The following is a 20,108-nucleotide window of genomic DNA, read 5'->3' as shown; positions in this document are numbered from 1 at the left end:
CCCAAAAGGGGACCAAGAGCTTCTCTAGCTATGCCTGGGGTCTCACTGACAGTCCTTGATGACTTAGGAGCGAAGCCAGCCTGCTCAGACTCTCACCCATAAACACCTATAAACCTGGCTGGCTGTGCCCTGCAGGCGCCGGATGCCACCTTCCTCCCAGCCCCTCATCAGGAGGAGTCGGGCTGCTTCTCTGGACCCTACAGAGTTTCTCCCTGGACCTAGACAAGTCTGTGTTGTTTCCATTGCATTTCCTATGGCTTCCATCACAAGTAACCAAAAGGTTAGTGGTTTAAAATTACGCAAATTTATTTATCTTACAATTCTGGAGGTCAGGAATCCGATCTCATTGGGCTAAAATCAGGTTTTGGCAGGACTGCATTCATTCTGGAATCTCTTGAGGTGAATCTGTCTTCTTATTTGCCTTTTCCAGTTTCTCGAGCCTGCCCACATTCCTTGGCTCACAGCCCCTTTTCACCTTCAAAGCCAATAATGGGTGGTTGCATCCTCATGTCCCCTCACTCTGATGTCCATGCTCCTGCCTCTTCCATCTTTTAAGAACCCTTGTGATGCCATTGGGCTTGAATAATCGAGGATAATCTCCCTATTTAAGGCCAGCTGATTAGCAACCTTATTTCATCAGAAACCCTAATTCTCTCTTAAGGGAACATATTCATAGGTTCTGGGGATTAGGACATGACATCTTTGGAGAAATGCATCCCCTGTCTATCACAACTATCTACAATTGACTTTTGCTCCTTGAAATACTCCCCTTCTTCTTGACATAAGTAAAGACTGCTTCCACTTTCAGGTAAAGCTTGTCTTATTACCTGGGGTCCCTAAATGGACAGACTCTAGTTTCTCTGGAGGCTCCAGTGGTAGGCAGGTGCCAGCTTTCCAGGAGACTCCATTGCCAGCAACGAGAAGCCTCTTCTGGGGCTTCAAAGACCCTCTGTCCCTATCAGCCTCAACTCACAAGGGAGCCTTGTTCACAGCACAGTGGTGTAGCAAGAGGCCATGTGCCCTGAGAACCACAAAGGGTCCTGCTGCCACTCCAATCACCTGCAGGAATTTTTTAAAATTTAATTTAATTTTGTTTAAATTCAATTAATTAACATATAGTATATTATTAGTTTCAGAGGTAGAGTTCAGTGATTCATCAGTTGCATATAACACCCAGTGCTCATTACATCATGTGCCTTCCTTAATGCCATTACCCAATTATCCCATCCCCCCACCCACCGCCCCTTCAGCAACCCTCAGTGTGTTTCCTATTATTAAGAGGCTCATGGGGCACCTGGGTGGCTCGGTTAAGCAGCTGACTCTTGATTTCAGCTCAGGTCATGATCTTAGGGTTGTGGGATCAAGACCCCCATCGGGCTCTGTGCTCAGGGCAGAGTCTGCTTGTCCCTCTCCCTCCACTCCTACCCCTGCTCCTGTGCACGCTCTCTCTCTCTATCCTTATCTCTAAAATAAATAAATAAAATCTTTGAAAAAAAAAAAGAGTCTCTGTGGTTTGTCTCACTCTCTGTTTTCGTCTTAGTTTATTTTTCCCTCCCTTCCCTTACGATCTTCTGTTTTGTTTCTTAAATAACACATATGAGTGAAATCATATGATAATTGGCTTTCTCTGATTGACTTACTTTGCTTAGTGTAATACCTTCTAGTTCCATCCATGTCATTGCAAATGGTAAGATTTCATTTTTGATGGCTGAGTAACATTCCATTGTATATATTTATACCACATCTTCTTTATCCATTCATCTATTGATGGACATCTGGGCTCTTTCCATAGTTAGGCTATTGTGGACATTGCTGCTATAAACACTGGGGACCTGCAGGAATTTTATAATGGTACACTCTGGTATTCTATACTTGGGAATGACCAAGAATGATCATTTGTCATCTAAAATAGTTTGAACAATCAGAAATAAGGAATGTATATACAGATCTTCCTCAACTTATGATGGGGTTACATCCTGACAAACCCATCATAAACTGAAAATATTCTAAGTCAGAGATGCATTTAATACACCTAACCTACTGAATAGCATAGCTTAGCCTAACCTACCAATGGTGCTCAGAATGCTTATATTAGCCTACATTTGGGCAAAATCACCCAACACAAAGCCTATTTTATAATAGTATTGATTATCTCCTGTAATTTACTGAATACTGTACTGAATGTGAAAAACAGAATGGCTGTGTGGTACAGAATGGTTCTAAGTGTATTGGTTATTTGCCCTCATGATCACGTGGCTGACTGGTGCCCAGCATCATGAGAGAGGATCATAGGGTATATCATTAGGCCAGGAAAAGATCAAAATTCAAACTTTGAAGTATGGTTTCTACTGAATGCATATATTTTTTTCCCATCGTTATAACATTGAAAAAATTGTAAGCCAAACCATCATAAGTCAGGGACTGTCTGTATATAATTTCTAAGCTGGAAGGAGAAGGTTAGTTTTGCCAAGCCCCTATTATAAGGAAGGCCAGCTGCTCCCGTAGACACCATCAGTCTGCCATTATCATCCAGTACACAGTAATAGCTCTAGGACCGTGGTCTGGATCCACCAATGCATCACCTTGGGCAAACTACTTCATTTCTGAGCTTTGGTTTTCTTTTTCCTCAAATGGGAAGGCTTAATTTGAAGTGTGAGACAGAACGTACCAGATGCATACTTCTCTACTCCTTTCTTCTACCATTTGCCCCCCCTTCAACTTCAGTTATCCATACTTATCTTTCATTGTTCTCATCATGCTTCATTTATTTCTATAGGGTCTAGGAATGACATGTTGCTATTTTGAGGCCCTCCTTCCCCCATCCCTGACATGCATGTACATGCGCCTATGAGCATGAATACACAGACACACAGACACACACACTGGCTAGAGATGTGGAGATGGTACAGAGATGCCTTGGATTTTCTACATCAAGCCTGCCTCTCAAATGGAGAGGAGCTAACCCCTCAGGAAGAAAGGTCTGAGGACACAGTGGGGAAGGCTTAGGCAGAGGGAACTGTGGGTGGAAGAGGGTCTAGAATCATCTAAATTAACCCCCTGCACAGCTTTTGATTTGAGAGCCCATTCCCCAGGCCCAGTACTGCTGTTCCCCAAACTTTCTTTTCTTCCATGGGGGATGGTGAACAGCATCATAGGGTGAGGGGTGGGATGAGGAATTTTTCACTGTCACTGAAATCAGCCTAAACCACTCCCCTCTGTACCAGAAAGACCTACACACAAAGGGCCAGTCAAACTCAGCTCTTCAGTGCTCCCCAATCACCACTGTGCTTCTTTTCCAGACTGCAATTATAAATTTGAACTGAATAGATGTATTATATGGAAATGCTTTAAAACATTATTAGGAACAGCTTTTGCATTAGTGGTAATAAATCCATACCTGCAGTCACTTCTCATTTCTGTCTAACTCTTTGATAACTTGAAAAATGTAAATTCTGTTCCAGTGTAAATTTGGATAAGTGGATTGGTGCCCTCCTTCCTTCACTGTTCTGCTCTTCTCCCTTCTAGTCCACTTGTCCCACTCCCCCAGGCCTGTCCACAGCACCATTCAGAATGGAGATGGGAGAGCTCAAACCTCCAAGCATTGACTCTGACCTCAAATCCACTGCATGATCTTGAAGGACTTAGGTACACTTGGTACCTTGGTACTTGGTACTGAGAAGGCTGCTTCTCAGATGGCTCTCAACCATACCTCCTGGTATTCATGCCCTCTGCATGGGTTGGACCTAGTGACTTGCTTCTAATGATTAGAATACCATGAAAGTGATGGGAATGTCACTCTGAAGGTTAGATTATAAAAGGCTCTGATGTTCATCTTGCTGGCCCTCTTTCTCTTGCCTTCTTGGCTTGCTGGCTTTGATGAAGCGGGCTGCCATGGTGGAGAGACTCACATGGCAAGGACCCAAGGGCAACCTCTGGTTAACAGCCAGTGAGGAACTGAGATCCTCTGTCTGATGGCCTGTGAAGAACTGAATCCTGCCAGCACTGCTGTGTGAGCTTGGAAGCGGGTCCTGCTTCATGGGAACCTTGAGATGACCGTAGCTCCAGCTGCCATCTGGCCTGCAGCCTGTGAGAGAGCCTGAAGCCGCCCCAGCTAAGCCATGCCCAGGTTCCTGGTCCACAGAAAATGGAAAATAATAGAGATAATAGTAAAGAATAAATGTATGTTGTTTGAAGCCGCTAAGTTTTGGGGTAATTTGTTACACACCAGTAGATAACTAACATGCCTTTAATGTCACCCATCTGTAAAATGGAAACTTTCCCACCAGTCCTCCTAAGTATAGCAGGAAGAATAAGGCATTAAGACACATTCCAATAGTGAAACCTTATTCTGGTTGCATCAATAGTAGTCAACCATTGATTTATTCCAGAAATACCTACTGAGCACCGATTATGGTCAGATGCTACGCTGTGAACGTAGGCTACAGAAATGAATATGACATCTTCGTTTCCTTCGATGAGGTCATGGTCTTGTGAGGGAAGTGATATACAGATTGGAAACAGAGTGAAACACCGTATATTAAATGTTCTGAAATTTCCTCAAAATGATTTGGAAGCCCAGGTACCAAATACAACCTTATATAACAAAATTGCTCACCAAAGTAGGAAGAATTCTTGGAAATCTTCAGGGATTTCCTGTTCATCCTTTCCCACCGAGGGAACCACCCAGAAAAAAAATGAGTTTAAGTAGGACAGAAGGGTTAGAATTGGATAAGACCGTTGAGTACAATCCTAAAGCGTGTTCATGATGCACTCTGGTCCTAGGACATACTTTCAATAGGGACCCCCTTCAACGTCACCTATCCAGACACTTGGCTCTGGCCCCATCATGTACTCCATCTGCAGCAACCCCTGTCCTTAACACTATTCCTAATCCTTCCAGTGTTTTCTGTGGCTTCTCCCTCTCACCTGACCTTTAAGAGCCCCTGGAATCTGAACCACATATTCCAGCACCAGACTCTCTTTTGTTTCACAAATACTGTTTGTTCACTTATTCACTCCTTTTTTCAATAAAAGGGAAACAGAGGCTCTAGCCCCACCCAGAAGGGTAGAGCAAGTGCTGGGCTTCAGAAAGAGTGGGCTAAAAAGAGTATCTGTTGAAAGTGTGTTTGAGAAGTTCTTAGTCCCCAAGAGTCCCTCCAGTACCCAGCTTCACACCATGACAGGAGAACGGAAGTTTAGTCTTTGTATAAATTGAACCCCAGAGGCCCAAACTGCATCACTGGCCACAACAGAGGATGGATGGTGGTGGTGCCTTAGGGAAAACAGTGACTGAATGAAGAACATGCATAGCCTACATCATAGCTTCGTTGCTTCCACATGGTGAGACTTGAATTGGTTATCTGCATCCCTGACCTCTTATATATCCAGCTTTAACTGCCTGCAGGACATCTCTGCTTGGAGATTCTAGCATTACTGCAATCACAACCATGCCAACCCACACAAGTTCCCTCAGCATCATTTGGTCCCCAGACATCCAAGCACAATGTGTACCGGGGCCTTTGCACTGGCTGTTCTCTCTGCCAGGAATGCTCTCTCCATGTATTGGCATGGCCTACTCACTCTTCCACTTTAAATTTTTGCTCAGATTTCACCTTCATAATGTGTCCCCCTTTGATCTTCCTTTTTTAAAATCCCTTCCCCCAACCTTGAATAGCCCTTGGTATATAATTATCTGTCAGTTACATGTTTTTAAAATGAGGTGGAGCGCTTGAACAGAAGCTGGAAACCCATGTATTTTTTTTGTGTGTGTGGTAATATATTTATATATTAATTATATACATATATATTTATATATCAATTATACATATAAATAAAGTTTGCCATTTTAACCATTTTTAAGTGTATAGTTCAGTGGCATTAAGTACATTCAGAATGTTGTCAACCATCACTGCTACATTTCTAGAACTTTTTCCATCATCTCAAACTGAAACTCTGGGTCCATTAAACAATAACTCCCTGAAGATATTTGCAAATAGCATATCTGATAAAGGACTAATATCTAAAATACATAAAGAATTCATACAACTCAACACCAAAAAAACCAATCCAATTAAAAAATGGGCAGAGGAACTGAATAGATATTTTTCAAAGAAGACATATAGATAGCCAACAGAAACATGAAAAGATGCTCAATATCACTAATCATCAGAGAAATGCAAATCAAAACCACAATGAAATATCATTTCACACTACTTAGAATGGCTAATATCAAAGGTAAGAAATAACAAGTGTTGGTGAACATATGGAGAAAAAGGAACCTTTCTGCACTGTTAGCAGGAATGTAAATTGGTGCAGCTACAATGGAAAACAGTATGGAAGTCCCTCAAAAAATTAAAAATAGGAATACCATATATTTCCAGTAATTCTACTGCTGGGTATTTACCCAAAGAAAACAAAAACACTAATTCAAAAAGTTATATGTACCCCTATTTTTATTGCAGTATTATTTACAATGGCCAAGATATGAAAGCAACCTAGGTATCATCAATAGATGAATGGATAAAGAGGATGTGGTATATACATATAATGGAATATTACCCAGCCATAAAAAAGAATGAGATCTTGCCATTTGCAGTGGATGGTCCTGGAGGGTATTCTGCTAAGTGAAATAAATCAGACAAAGAGAAATACCATATGATTTCACTTTCATATGAAATCTAAAAAAACAAATGAACAAACAAAAAATAACAACAGACTCATAAATAGAGAACAAACTGGTGTTTGCAGAAAGAAGGGGGTGAGAGGATGGGTGAAACAGGTGAAGGGGATTATGTCACGGGGATGAAAAGCATAGTATAAGGAATATACTCAACACTATCGTAGTAAATTTGTATGGTGATGGATGGTGACCACACTTATCGTGGTGAGCAATGCATAATGTATACAGTTGTCAAATACCATGTATATTTTATATCAACTATACTTCAATTTAAAAAAAAGAGAAGAAACAGTAACTCCCTATTTCCCCCATCCCCTTAGCTCCTGGAAACCACCATTCTACTTTGTGTCTCTATGAATTTAACTATCTACCTCATGTAAGTGGAATCTTTAATATAGATTTGTCCTTTTGCATCTGGCTTATTTCACTTAGCATAATGTTGTAGCAGGTGTCAGAATTTCCTTCCTTTTTAGAGTTGAATGATATTCTATTGTACATATATCACATTTTGTTTATCCATTCATCTACTGATGGTGGAAACCTCTGTTTTTTTTCAGAGATCATGCCCAAAGGACTATAGTGTGGGATGGCAGGTGGGCCTGGTCACCCCTTATGTTCCTCTTGATGGGTAAGAGCCACCGAGTTGTTTCTCCTATGGATTTGTGGTGATTAATCACTAAGGGAGAGGCATTTCTGGACAATTAGAGGAAGCCCTCAAATTTGGGGTATGAAGTTACTTTTCTTTCTCTGGCACTACAGTGGAAGCTGGAGATAGAATTTAATGAAAGTTGTGAGGATGAGTTATTTACTTTATGGTTCATAAATAATGAACGAATGGACTCTATGTCTCCAAACATTATTTATATCAGTTCTTCATTGAATAGGTGACTTCAGGCTAAATGCTAAAACCAAAACAAAACCTGAAATTAAAAGCAACTATAGCTAAGAAAAACTGAGAAACCACCTTGCTAGAGATCCCAAGAGGGCTTACACTGGGTTTCTGGGGTGCAGTGCCCAAGCTGCTATGGGAGCTGGGCTAGCTAGGTGCTTTCTGGTGCCCCTCAGAGGGCACTCGCATTCACTCAGGTGTGGTACCCCTTCATCTTCTCTCATCCCACCTTGTTTTGTGTTCTGTTTTCACCTAATAATGTATCTGGGGATGATTGTAATTTTAAAGAAACATATATCAGTTTTTCTTCTGTGTTGACCTTGAAACCCCATGTATAGTTTATTCCTCTTGGATGTATTTGATGTAGTTCTGGGCACTGAGAGTGCTTCTTAAGACAATGAAGTGAGTCCTAAACACCCTCCTGCCTAGTTTCTTGGGGCCTTCCTCTTTCTCTCCATGAGCTACCAAGGCCTGATAGAGCATATAAGGGTAGCCACCTACCTGCCTCCCAGGTAAGGCCTTTCCCCACTGCTCTCCCTCCCTGAAGGCAGGACAACCTGGGTGAGAGTCTGGTTCCCTGCTTTGCACCGATGTGTTGTGAGAAGAGCATCCTTTGACTGTTAATGGGCAAGATGTGGAAGAAAAGGAGAAAACTGATAAACTATTCCAGAGAGGGTGTTTGGAACTTGAGATTCAGGAGAACTGAATCTCTATGAGAACTTGGGGAGATCCTAAAAACACCCCCACAATCATGGAATTTGAAAGGGAGAAGGGGCCCCCAGTTAGACTCTAGATGTGCTCTCCCACAGAAACACGTTGGGTCTAGGGTCCTATTAGGACAGGATTGCACTCCAGTTACATGGGGTTTCAACAGGCTTCCGTGGGCTGCCTGGGACTCCAACCACCACGCACAACATGGTTTCTATGGGAAAATGCATTTTGAGTACCAGAAAACTGACATACACTCAAAGTTTTGGAACAGAGCCCGCTCTTAAGTTGGAGACTGCTTGAATACCACATTCACAGTTAAATTATATACAAAGGCCTATTTTTAAGACATATGCCTATTTCAGCTTACGTAACAATGGGAATTGGAAGAAAGAATTGATAAAAGTAGAAAATCGTGTTCTTGGTGGGAAAGGGGGAAGATGTGAACATTCACTATGTAGAACACATTGAGTTCTGCATGAAAGGAGAGTAGAAAACACAGAGGGAATGCCTAAAATATTCTTTAGGTTTGTGTGGTTCACCCATGTGGGCTTTCTTTGAAGTAGCTCCATACACATACAGTTCTTAATTTTGAGACCAATGGTTGAATTCTATAGTAACAAAGAAGTTTGAATTAAATTAAGAGGTCAAGGTATGACTACAGCCTGCATTTTACAGGCTATGCCCAAGTCATGAAGGGCCATTAGTCTCCTGTCTCCCCTTGGTCTGTGGGCTTCCAGGATGGTGGATAATGAACTCTTCCAGTGCCAGACCTAGAGTCCCTTGTCCCAAATGGGCCTAACCTGCAGGAGGCAGTGATAACTTTGCACAGGACCATGCCTTGGTGTCCGTTTTCCAGAGCTGTCAGTAACTGAAGGTCAATACCCATATCTATTTGTCACCAACCCAGTGTTTAAAACTCTGGGTACTCTGGCTCTACAAATGAACTAACTTAAATTCACTTCATTTTACTTTACTTCAAATAATCGAACCCAGTAATTCATGAAGTTAAAGTAATTCATTTCAATTTAACTACTGTAAATCAACAAATCAGCTCAGGTGAGAACTGAATTCAATACCCCAAATATTGATTAAATGACTCTAGTTGGCTGGTACTATGTTCTTAACTCTGGAAAATCATGAAGATGGTTCAGTTGGCCTTTGGGTTGAGAGAGAGCTGTGGGATGAATATTCTCCTCTTCTCCAACTGTGTGTATTTTATTCATAGACTGCCCTTGTATTCTAGACAGAAATAACTAATATAAATGCTGTGAATTTAAGAAACAGTTTTAGTTCTGATTCATACCTCGAGTTTGGAATAGAGTAGTTGGTGTCTCATAACAAAAAAAAAAGAAATGGAGGAAAAGAGGGCAGGACTGGTATCAGAATTCTGGGGGAAAGCTGGCTCTTCTCCATGGCGTGCTCACTGTGTCACCCACACCCATTCCCTGTGCTCAGTGAGGAGGTGGCTTCCACACCCAAGGAGGAAAGATTCTTTCGTGTGCGTAGCTTCTCCTTGCCTGGCCTTTTCATTAGCACAGGCCTGTTTTCCAGGGGAGTAGCTACCCAAATCGAGAAGGATGGATCTGTGTGCTGATAGTAGGGGCAGTGAGGAAAGGAGGGAGTTAGGTATGGATGCTTTCTTGCATCCTGATCATCAAAGAGATGAAGGAACTCCAGCAGAATGGCAAGAACGCTGGGCTCTGGGTTAGGAGGCCTCTGTTCTGGTTCTTGTTCTGTTAAAAACCAGCTGGGTGATCTTGTGCGAATCACTTGCCTTTTGTGGCAAGCTGCTTGGCAGTGTGTCTTTTAACTCCATAATCGGAACCAGTGGTGGTAACTGTGGGAGGAGAGATAAGCTTGCCTGTATTCCTGGGTGTAGCTTCTGCTGGCTCCAGCAGTGGACAGCTGGAGCTGGTACAGCCATTAGCCTGTAGCTCTTCAGTTTCTGTATCAATCCCAACTCAGCAGGTTAGCTTTTAGGCACTTGGCCCCATAAGCCAGTTGAATCTGAAATTGATGGTGTGGCTGTGCCCCTGGATTTCATTGTTAAAGTTTTTTCTTAAATACCAGCAGGCCCATCTCTGCCCGTCAGAGCCATCATCATACTATGAATATGTGCCAGGCTCTGTATTAATCATTTGCCATTCATTGCCCTGTTTAGTCTTCAGAACTGTTCCATTGGGAGGTACTCTCCCTATTTTCCAAATGAAGAACAAGCTGGATTCCAGCTGATAGCCACCTGATTCTGAAACTCATTCTTTTAAGCCCTAATGATATAATCCTCAAGACGGGTTTCTGCTGCCATTTTCTACCTCGTCATCTAGTTCTTTGGATGGCATACAATGCTCTCTTGAAGCCCAGGCCACTTGGGCTTGCCTTTGACTCTCTGGCAACTTTTTTCCTAGACTCTGTGAGCCTGGATCCTGTTCCTTGAGTCCCAAGATAATGAGAGCCAGTTTTCTGGCTCTACATGAACCACACCTTCTTGCCAGGATGCTGCCCCCACCTGAATTTGATAGCACCTGCCATCTGGCTCATCCTGCTGACCCTCCCCATCCTCTGAACTGTAGTCCTGGGGATGTCAGGGCTCATTGGAGCTAAGAGTGACTTCATCACAGCTCTTTGGGGCTCTTCATCACTGATTTGAGGTTGGCCCTATAGGTCTCCAAGTGTTCTTGGCTCTCTTCTGGGCATCCTTGCCTTTGCCACCTGCCCACTGCTGAGAGCTCAGCACAGATCCACCAGAGTTTACTTGACTTATGACGTCTGGGGCCTGAGGAGAAGAATTTAGGGAAATGTGGTAATCCAGGCCCAGACTGGAAGGTGACCCCAGGGGTCAAGCCAGCAGTAGGCAGTAGTTGCACAACAGAGCTTCAAAAATACACCTTTTGTTTTATTCACACGTTACTTTCTACTCTCACTTACTTCTTTGCTTGTGGAGAGCTCTTGAGCACAGAGCCCCAGGGAAGAGAGGTCTTTTCACTGAGGCGGCCCAGTCTTGTTCTGCCTGTGTTCCCCTTAGGATTTGGTTGTTTTCCATCTTAATTATGCTCCTTACATCAGTGGCTGGTGGGCACACAACCTTTAAAGGAGTTTATCTTAAAAACCCACTCTCTCCTGAGAGAAACAGTTCTATTTGGAACTGTGAGACTTCCAGGGATTGTGTGTATGTATGTATGTGTGTGTAGGCTAGAGTGGAGGTGGTGGTAGCTACTTTCTTGCTTACTGTTACTTTGGGTAAGTCAGAGCTGAGGTCTCTGGGGATACTTAGATGCCCCCTAGCCTTGAGTGTCATCAAACACACAGGCTTCTGCTTGTGATACTGCTATTGAATCAACTGGGGACAGTAATGATAATTGTGAAGGGGAACCAGGGCTTGTGGGTTAAATGAGTGACAGCGCCATGAGTGTAGGTTACATTTGCCTAACTTAGTGACTAATTGTAACATATTTCTTTGGATTGAGATTTTTAAGACCTCTGACTGAATAGAGATATCATCCTGCAGAAGTAACCGCTTGTAATTATCAGTCATTCACATTTTAGTATAAATCGACACACAACTAAATTACCAAGTGCAAGGTCTTTCCATATCTAGGAGAACTGTTAGATAATCCATTCATTTACATTTTGATTTACTCACTTGGTACCTTTTTTTTTTTTTTTAAGCTCTGTGTATTCTGTCCTATACAGGGAGACCAAGCAAAGAAAAAGAGCTGGTCCCTTGAGGAAGTAGTTGGAGACCTGGAATCACTCAAGGAAACAATAGAGCATGACAAAGGTAAATTACAGTTAGGAGCTGGGCCAGGTGTTATAGACATAGCTGCACATTGATGTTGAATGAAGCACGTTTCAGTGGGGCTGAGATTAGCTCTGAGGAGGAGCTAAGATCTGCTCTGGAATTTTACTCTTGGAATTACGCAGATGAGGTTGATAGGATTAAAGTCAGGGTTAATAGTATAGAGTAAACATTGCAGAAGGAGAAAATGGGTAGACCATAGGAACTGCAGAAAGCAGAAGGCTTGCGTTACATGTAAGGAAACACCTGCTGATTCTGTGATGGTGCTGTTGAGAGAAATCCCTTGCTCTTCTTTCCCAGCCTAACTGCCTGATTCATTCTTTCTTTAGCAATGTCCATCTCTTGTTTGAATTTTCTAGCTCTCCCCCATTCCCCCCACCTACTGGTGGACAGGTATGATGCTCTGCTTTCACATAATAGGTGCTTAATTAATGATTGAATCAATGAAAAAAAGAATCATAGATCATCTTGAGCATATCTGCTGAACTACTTTGATTCTTCTGTACTAAAGTTGGTTTATCCCAAATCTGAAACTGGAAAGGAGGGATGATCTAATAACAAATGCCACATTTCAACCCCTGGTCATGTTTCTATTCTCTGTCCATTTCTCATGAGCATTCACAGGGCCTCACTCAGAATCATTCAGACACAGCTCCTTTTGCCATTCATGTGCTTAGGTGCTGTGGAACAACCAGGCCAAGAAGATGCCACCCTTGCTCCTAAGGACTTAAAACTGGTTGTTAATTTTACATGAGGAGCAGTGAGGAATTTCCTTGGGAAAAAAGATCGACTCTATAATAAAATGTCATCCAAAATGCATACTCTGATTTCTTTACTAAATATCAATGCTGTGACCCCTCATTAGATTATATCCTTGAGAAGGTGAACCACCTGAGAAAGAGGATTAGATATTCCTGACCCATGTGATACTCTCTCTGGCTATGGGTCCCTTCACCCTGCTGAGGATGGGCTCCCCGATACAGCACAGGCACCAGGATCTCATGGAGGAATGCAGTGACTCAGTGTCCCATTAGATTCCATGGGCCCCAATTTGTCACCCATTCCTAAAACTTCTGGATGTGACTGTATGTGCAGTCCCACAGCTTCTACAATGCTAAAATGTGTTCATAATCTGTTATTCTCTCTTCTTGTTTCTCCCTAACCAGGAAGGCAGAATATTTAGATTTCTGTCAAACTCCCAAGAAGCTGACTTTCGAATCTGCACTATCGTTGTTCAGGTCTTTTCCTGCCTATTCAATGACCATGCCAGGGGGCTGGACTGGCTGTCGCCAGGTGCCTGAGAGGGGGAATGACTGCTTCCGGTATGCCATGCTGCTGACAACAACCGTGCCAGTCCTCCAGTCACTCTAGCTGGGTGATTATCAGGATGAGAAAGCAGATAGCACTGAACCTGTGACGGCTTTACAATTCAGTAAACACCAAGTGGAACAGATTCAGAAGCATTAAAGCTCGTGTTGGAGAAACAGTGGACAAAATCAGACCCAGCCCAGGAGGTGAGGTCACACTAGTGCTGGGCAGAAGATGCCCAGGTTGAGTGGGACAACTTCCAGGAACAGAACTGCATGGAATCCAAACTGGGAGAGTTAGGGGGAGAGGGCAGCTGGACGTAATTCTCACGGATGAAATCTTGACAGAGAGCCCTTCCCAGCCATGCTATGGGGCTGATAAAATGCAGGGACATTTTATGGAGTCCTATTTTGGGGGAAAGGTAGCTTTCTTCTGGGCTAGACCCCAGCTTCCCTTTCCTTAGAGCAGTGATTGAGCCAGGGTTAGCATGCAGGGCTTAGGGCCAGGATTGGGTGTGTTTCTTGTCCTGGGTTAGGCCCAATCCCTCCTTCTCACAGCAAACCCCATGCACCTGCTGCAGCCCTCACCTCTGCCTCTGCCTAGTCCTCTCTATATCCCCAACTCCTCCCCCCGACCCCAAAACTGGGGCAGCATCACAGGGGCTTAGGTTAATTGTTGGTTATTCTGTAGGTGACTCTGATTTCTTCATTATGCTAATATTTGTCCCCTTTTGTATTTTTTGAGATGGAGATCTGAGGGCTGTCCACAGTAGGGTCATTTGTTATGTTTGTTGATAGCTGGTTGGTATTTCTTCTTCTTCCCACACCAATTATACACCTCTCCCCAGCCCACTTATTTCTCTATACACTTGGGGGTGGGATGAGGCTAAATTTACCTTTTCTGTTCCATTAAAAGTCTGCCTAGCTGTTGATTTTCAAAGTTGCTTGTTTCTGACTGGCCTGAACTGACTCCAATGTATCAAAAATGCCAATAGTACCTTGACCCTCCTGGATATAGAATTGGTTTTATCTGTGTATCATGTTTGTAATTTCTGTTGGGTCATTTTTCTCTTAGTAACGTATTTGAAGACCTAGCCAGGCACTGGCTGGGAACATTGGGATGAGGAAGACCTAGTGCGAATAAGATCCAAAGCTGCCCATGGAGAGAATGAGAACAGAAGCCTGGAGGGACTGACTTACCCCATGGAAAGTTCCAGAAGGAGATTCAGGTTTGTGAGTAAAGTGCAGTGCCCCACTGGTACAATAATCACAGGATACATTTCAGTAATCTGGGCTGAAACAGCAATGGGGGTACTGGGACTGGTAACACTTAACGACTACAGATGGAAGTGTGTCTCAAGACACAGGAACAGCTGAGAGCTTGGGACCCCCCCCTTTGGTATCTAGAAGGGGAATTACAAGTTCCAAGAAGCACCCCATCTTAGGAGGGACTGGGCTGGCTTTCTTCCTTCCCTCCTCCTTTACTTCCTTCTTCAAATAACATGCAGTAACTCTGCTGGGCCCTGGGTCAATCTGGTGAACAAACAGACAAGACTTTTGGAACTCAGAGGGGAGCAGAGTAAAACTAACAAACAAATGCATGAAAGAACTACATATTGTAAAAATATCTACCAAGGAAACAAATAGTGCTAAGAGAGCAAGTGGTGGTGGTGGGAGGTGAATGGAGAACCACCTACCACATGGAGAACAAAGTTCAGCATGGTTGATCAAGAAAGCCAAGACTCAAAGGATGAAATGGGGCTGACCAGGTTCGAAACATAGAAAAGAGAACTCAAGGGGCATCTGGGTGGCGCAGTGGGTTGAGCGGCTGACTCTTGGTTTCAGCTCAGGTTGTGATCTCAGGGTCGAGAGATCGAGCCTCATGTTGGGCTCTGTGTTCAGTGTGGAGTCTGCTGGGGATTCACTCTCTCTCTCCCTCTGCCCTCCTACTCTCTATCCCTCTAAAATAAATAAATAAATCTTTAAAGAAAAGAAGAAGAGAGAACTCGAAGTAGAGGAAAGAGCCTATGAACAAGTCCTAATTTAGAAAAACCTTGACTTGTTCAAAGAACTAAAAGGGGATCAGGATGGTTAGAGAATGGGCAAGGGGGACAGAAACAGCTTACTGAGGTAGGCAGAGCCATGGAACTGTATCAGTTAACTTTTGCAAACAAGCAATCCTAACATTTAGTGGCTTAAAACAATGATGACATTATTTCTTGTGATTCTGTGGAGTTCTGGTCTGGGCATGTTGCCAGGGCTGGAAGGTCTAGAATGGCCTCACTTGCATGTCTAGGGTCTCAGCTGGGATGGCAAGGATGGTGGTGGCTGGGCTTCCTCTCCAAGGGGTCTCTCATCTTTCTATAAGAAGTCCGGGCTTCTTCACATGGGTGGTTGTAGGATTCCTAGGAGTGAGAGAGGGCAAGCTCCATGGAGCAAGAGTTTTCCAAGCCTCTGCTTGGGTCACAGTTGCTAATGCTCCATTGGCCAAAGCAATACATACAGTCAAGTCCTGATGAAAGGCCAGAAAAATTCACCTCTAGATGGCAGGAACTGAACAAGATGGCAGTTAATCAATATAGTCTCAGGAATGAAAGTAGAAGTTTTGTTTGTTAATTGAGTACCTGGTCTGGGCTGAGCTCCATTCAATTATTCCTTCCTTCCTTCCCTCATTTAAAAAAAATTATCTGCTGGTGCCTGGGTGGCTCAGTTGGCTAAGCGACTGCCTTCAGCTCAGGTCATGATCCCGGGGTCCTGGGATCGAGTCCCACATCGGGCTCCCTGCTCAGCGGGAAGCCTTCTTCTTCCTCTCCCTCTGCCTGCCACTCCCCTGCTTGTGCTCTCTCTGTCTGTCAAACAAATAAATAAAATCCTAAAAAAATAAAAATAAAAATAAAAAAATTATCTGCTGTGTGTTAGGCACTGTCTTAGATTTGCAGCTGAGTAGACTTGGACCTTGTGGTCAGACAGTTCATGTTACAGTGGGGAGATGCCAAACAGGCCCTGGTAGTTCAGGGTGGCCCGTGCTGTAGCAGAGGTGTGCCTGGGTATAATGACGAGAGGGACAAGAGGACACTCACCCCAACTGGGTGGTGAAGAAAGGAGGGTTTCCAAGCCTGAGCTGAGTCATAAAGAGTAAGAAAGTGACGACAGGCATTCAGGGAGCAGGAGGGGAGCAAGGCAGACATCTGAGGCCAGCAATGATGAGAGGCAGAGCCTGGAAACATGGGACTAGAGCTTTGTTAATGCTTCCTGTTGCAGGCCACACCTGGTCCTGAGCACCGGGCTCAGGGCTGGGCTTGAATGCACAGTAGTGGTGGTAGGAATCAAGGGACCCTAGCACTGGGGAAGGGGAGTGGTGGGCCTGGGTCTAACAGAGACCGCAGACCGTCCTGGTGTCTGATTCTGCACCCTATGCCCAAGGCCCTCCGAAGCTTGTGCCAAGGGTCTCCCATCAGACTGCAGGCCCCTGAGTCATATTGTCAATGCTGGCAGACTGCCTTAGCAAAGCCCCAGCACCTCCTTGCTAGAAATAGTTTCCCGAAGCCCCCATACAGATTGTATCCTGAAGGGACAATAGGGTATGAGTGTATTATTCACTGCATTTTCCATGTGCAGGGGGTGAGGATGGGGAGAGAAACAGAAAGAATCTCAGGAAATGTGTATATTTATCCTGGCCTCGCCTTAAGAAAACCCAGCCACCAATCCATCAAAAATGAATTTGAGTTTGGATAACATTAGTGTTTAAGGCAATGCTCTTCTCTTGTATTGATTCTCTGTGGGTTGAAATGGAAACAATTTTAGAAATGTAGTCTTAGGTTTCCTTAATCTGCGTGGCTCAGGGAGGAAAAGGCTGTTGTCACTCGTGCTAATAACCACAAGGAACACGGTTCTAAAGCGCTTAGCTGGAAAATGAATTCCAGAAGCCAGCCCTGGCCATGCCTCCAGGGAAGTTGTTTCCTAAAAATTCAGCATCTTTCTTTCCTTTAAGGGAGTTGCCTTAGGTGCAGAACCACTTGGGAAATAAAAACTAACATGTAGAATTAAGGAGTCCCAGGAAGGGAGGAGTCAACATGGGGTGGGGTCCTCATTGTCATTGGTGGGGTAAGGGAATGGGTTCCTTGTATGGTGGACTTTGGAAGTCCAGGAGAGGTGTCTGCTTGCCACCACCCAAAATAAATATCTGTTTGGAGTTCCATTATGATACAGTTATTCTATTTTTTGTTGTATTTTATTTTATTATGATACAGTTGTTCTTTAGATTAAGGCATTGGAAGTACCTGTTCAAATGTGTGTGATGTTTTACTGCCTTAGCAGAAAGTATGTGTCACATTAACATGGAGAGCAGAGAAAGGAGAAAGGTTTATAGCATAGGGCACTGCACTGGGAAGAGAAAACATGGTGGAACCTGCAGGGGTCAGCGAGAGGTCATGGAGTATCTAGGTTTGGTGTCTAAATGCAGTGAGGATGGCTACCCCCACAAGGAAGTTCTGGTCCTTCTAAAGCAACTCATGTCTGTGGTTTGGGCTGAGCTTTCTGAAGACCCGACATTTGAAGCCTAGTGTCCCAACCCTTTGACTGTAGGAGAGAAGGTAGGGACGTCAAAATTGAAATGAGAATGGAAGTCAACAGCCCTTTTCCCTCAGAACTTGCCCTATTGTCTTGTAACTAATAGAGCCCTGGTGGGTATTTGCCCGTATAAATATGGGCTCTATTTGCATAAAGTGTTGGCACAGTTTGCAGTGTACCTCAGAGGAGCTATCAGTTCTGTGGCCTTTTCTCTGTCACCTGAATTTTGTCACTTCACACCTTTCCTCCTTCTCACCACCCACTTATCCTGACCCAGATCTGGGGGGCCAGAGCGTGGGAGGAGTTTGGAAGGTGACGGCAGATGGACCTGTCTTCCTGCTCCTTCAGAGACTGGACTTCCTTTTCCTCTTCTCAGGCATCCAATAGCCTTCTCTGGCAGCCATGTGTCTCAGAATAACACCTTCCTTTTTGGTATAAGTAATTTGCTTCTAACAATTATAATCCCCATCTCCATCAGCAGCCTGCATTTGAGCATAGCTTGTGTACATGGCTGACTCAGCCCAATGGTGATGTTTCAAAGAGACACAGACCTGGAGACACAGACGAGGTGGCTTCCCTGAATCACTGCCAGGAGGCCAGAGCTCTGGGGAGTGAGTTCCTCCTGTCACATTGTCCAGGTTCATTAAGGTGAAAGTTCAGATGCTCAGTTCACATCAAGAATTGGGGTTTACAGCAGGTGAGCCCCATCAGGCATAGGTGGAACATTCCAGGACAGGAATGCAGGAAAACAGAGCCATGCTGAGACTGTGGTAGAGTGAGTCTTGGAGGCTTTCAGATTCTAGGCTAGTTCTAGTGCCTGGGTTATCTTGGGCACTTGGAAGCTCATGGTCTCCTGTTCCTTCCATTAATGACCAACCACCTCCCCTACGACTCTGTCTGGTTTTAGAATTTCTGTTTTTTTTGTGGCTTCTGCTCATTGGGTCAAACTGAAGACTTAAGGCTTTTGCAGACTAGTTACTTTTGGTGTGATTTCCATGGTTGCATTATGAAATGGCTCACTTTCTCCCCATAAAAAAATTTCCAGCAGAGAAAGTATGATGTATCCAGCTGATTACCACTATGCTTATTTGGTCATAGTTTGGGTGCCCACTCCTTCCAAGGCTGCTGGCCAATATAGAGATTGGTTTTTCCTGATCCCAAATATTATCTAGCCAGCTGTGGCAGAGGGTGGGTGGGGAAGGGTGTTGTCATGCAACCATAGGCACCCATGTGGGAAGATCTCTTGGAAGGGTTGGTGGGCATGGTAGGCATTCCAAAGCTTAACCTGACCTCTGTGCCTGGTTGTCTAAGATGATGGCAACTCTGATAGCAGCCAGATTCAGTAGTCATCTATGTACTTGTTATGCTGAGGAAATCTTAGATGGTTCCCTCCATCTAATACTAGTTTTCTGTTGGCTTGTTCATTTGTCCTACTGGCTGAGGGCTTCTGATGTCTAGTATGATGCCCACCACATCCTTAATACCCAGTACTGATTTGTGGAATAAATAGGTGTTTGCTGCTTAGGTTATCATGGAAATATCTCCTTTCCATACACCTAGATTATAAGCACATTTAGCATATTTAAAAAAATCTACAGTGCCTAAGGACCAGGTATACAATTGGTGATTATTAAATGCTTATAATGCTTGTTAAATAAACAGAAACATAGGAGAGATATTGTAGGGTATGGTCTACCAGCCCTTCTAATGGGTACTTTAGAGGACTTTAGGTCAGCTTGTCCTATTGTGAATAATTAGACCACTGAGTGAGGAAACTGAGCAGGTAGGATCAGGTGCTGAAGAAATAAAACAAGGTCTTATTCCAGGGGCCTCATGGGCAGAGCCCAGACTCACTTGACTATAAGGAGAAAAACGACCTTCTTAAACCTCATTAACTCAAACTCCACTAATTTAGAGTAAGCAATCACTCAGACCCATGGAGCTGAAGTTTGCTTTTGCACTTTGAAAAATTGCATCTGTAAAGTGAGCAGTGTCAGAAGGGAAATGGGAAAGTAGGGTGGATGGGGGTGAGAGGGTGGGGGAAAGATCGGGCTGAGTAATGACTGCAAAGCATAGGCCCAGTGTTAAAGCTCCGGAGGCCCTCCCAGACCTCTTGTTCTGTAGAGGCTAAGGGCCCTTCTGTGCATGCCACCTGCC

The 20,108-nt window shown here is 43.9% G+C and overlaps 1 long non-coding RNA gene across 1 annotated transcript in view; it reads left to right on the top strand.

Annotated features, from left to right (window-relative positions):
* Positions 1 to 20,108, top strand: part of LOC118521132 (uncharacterized) — a 175,525-nt gene that overhangs the window by 60,290 nt on the left and 95,127 nt on the right. The window contains exons 4-5 of the long non-coding RNA XR_004910005.2: positions 11,970 to 12,057; positions 13,242 to 14,611. This is a non-coding gene — a long non-coding RNA (uncharacterized LOC118521132). The remainder of the gene's footprint in view (positions 1 to 11,969; positions 12,058 to 13,241; positions 14,612 to 20,108) is intronic.

Source organism: Halichoerus grypus, chromosome 13, assembly GCF_964656455.1.
Source record: "Halichoerus grypus chromosome 13, mHalGry1.hap1.1, whole genome shotgun sequence".
Taxonomy (NCBI): Eukaryota; Metazoa; Chordata; class Mammalia; order Carnivora; family Phocidae; genus Halichoerus; species Halichoerus grypus.
Note: the sequence above shows the minus strand (reverse complement) of the source record. Positions and strands in the feature narration are given on the sequence as shown.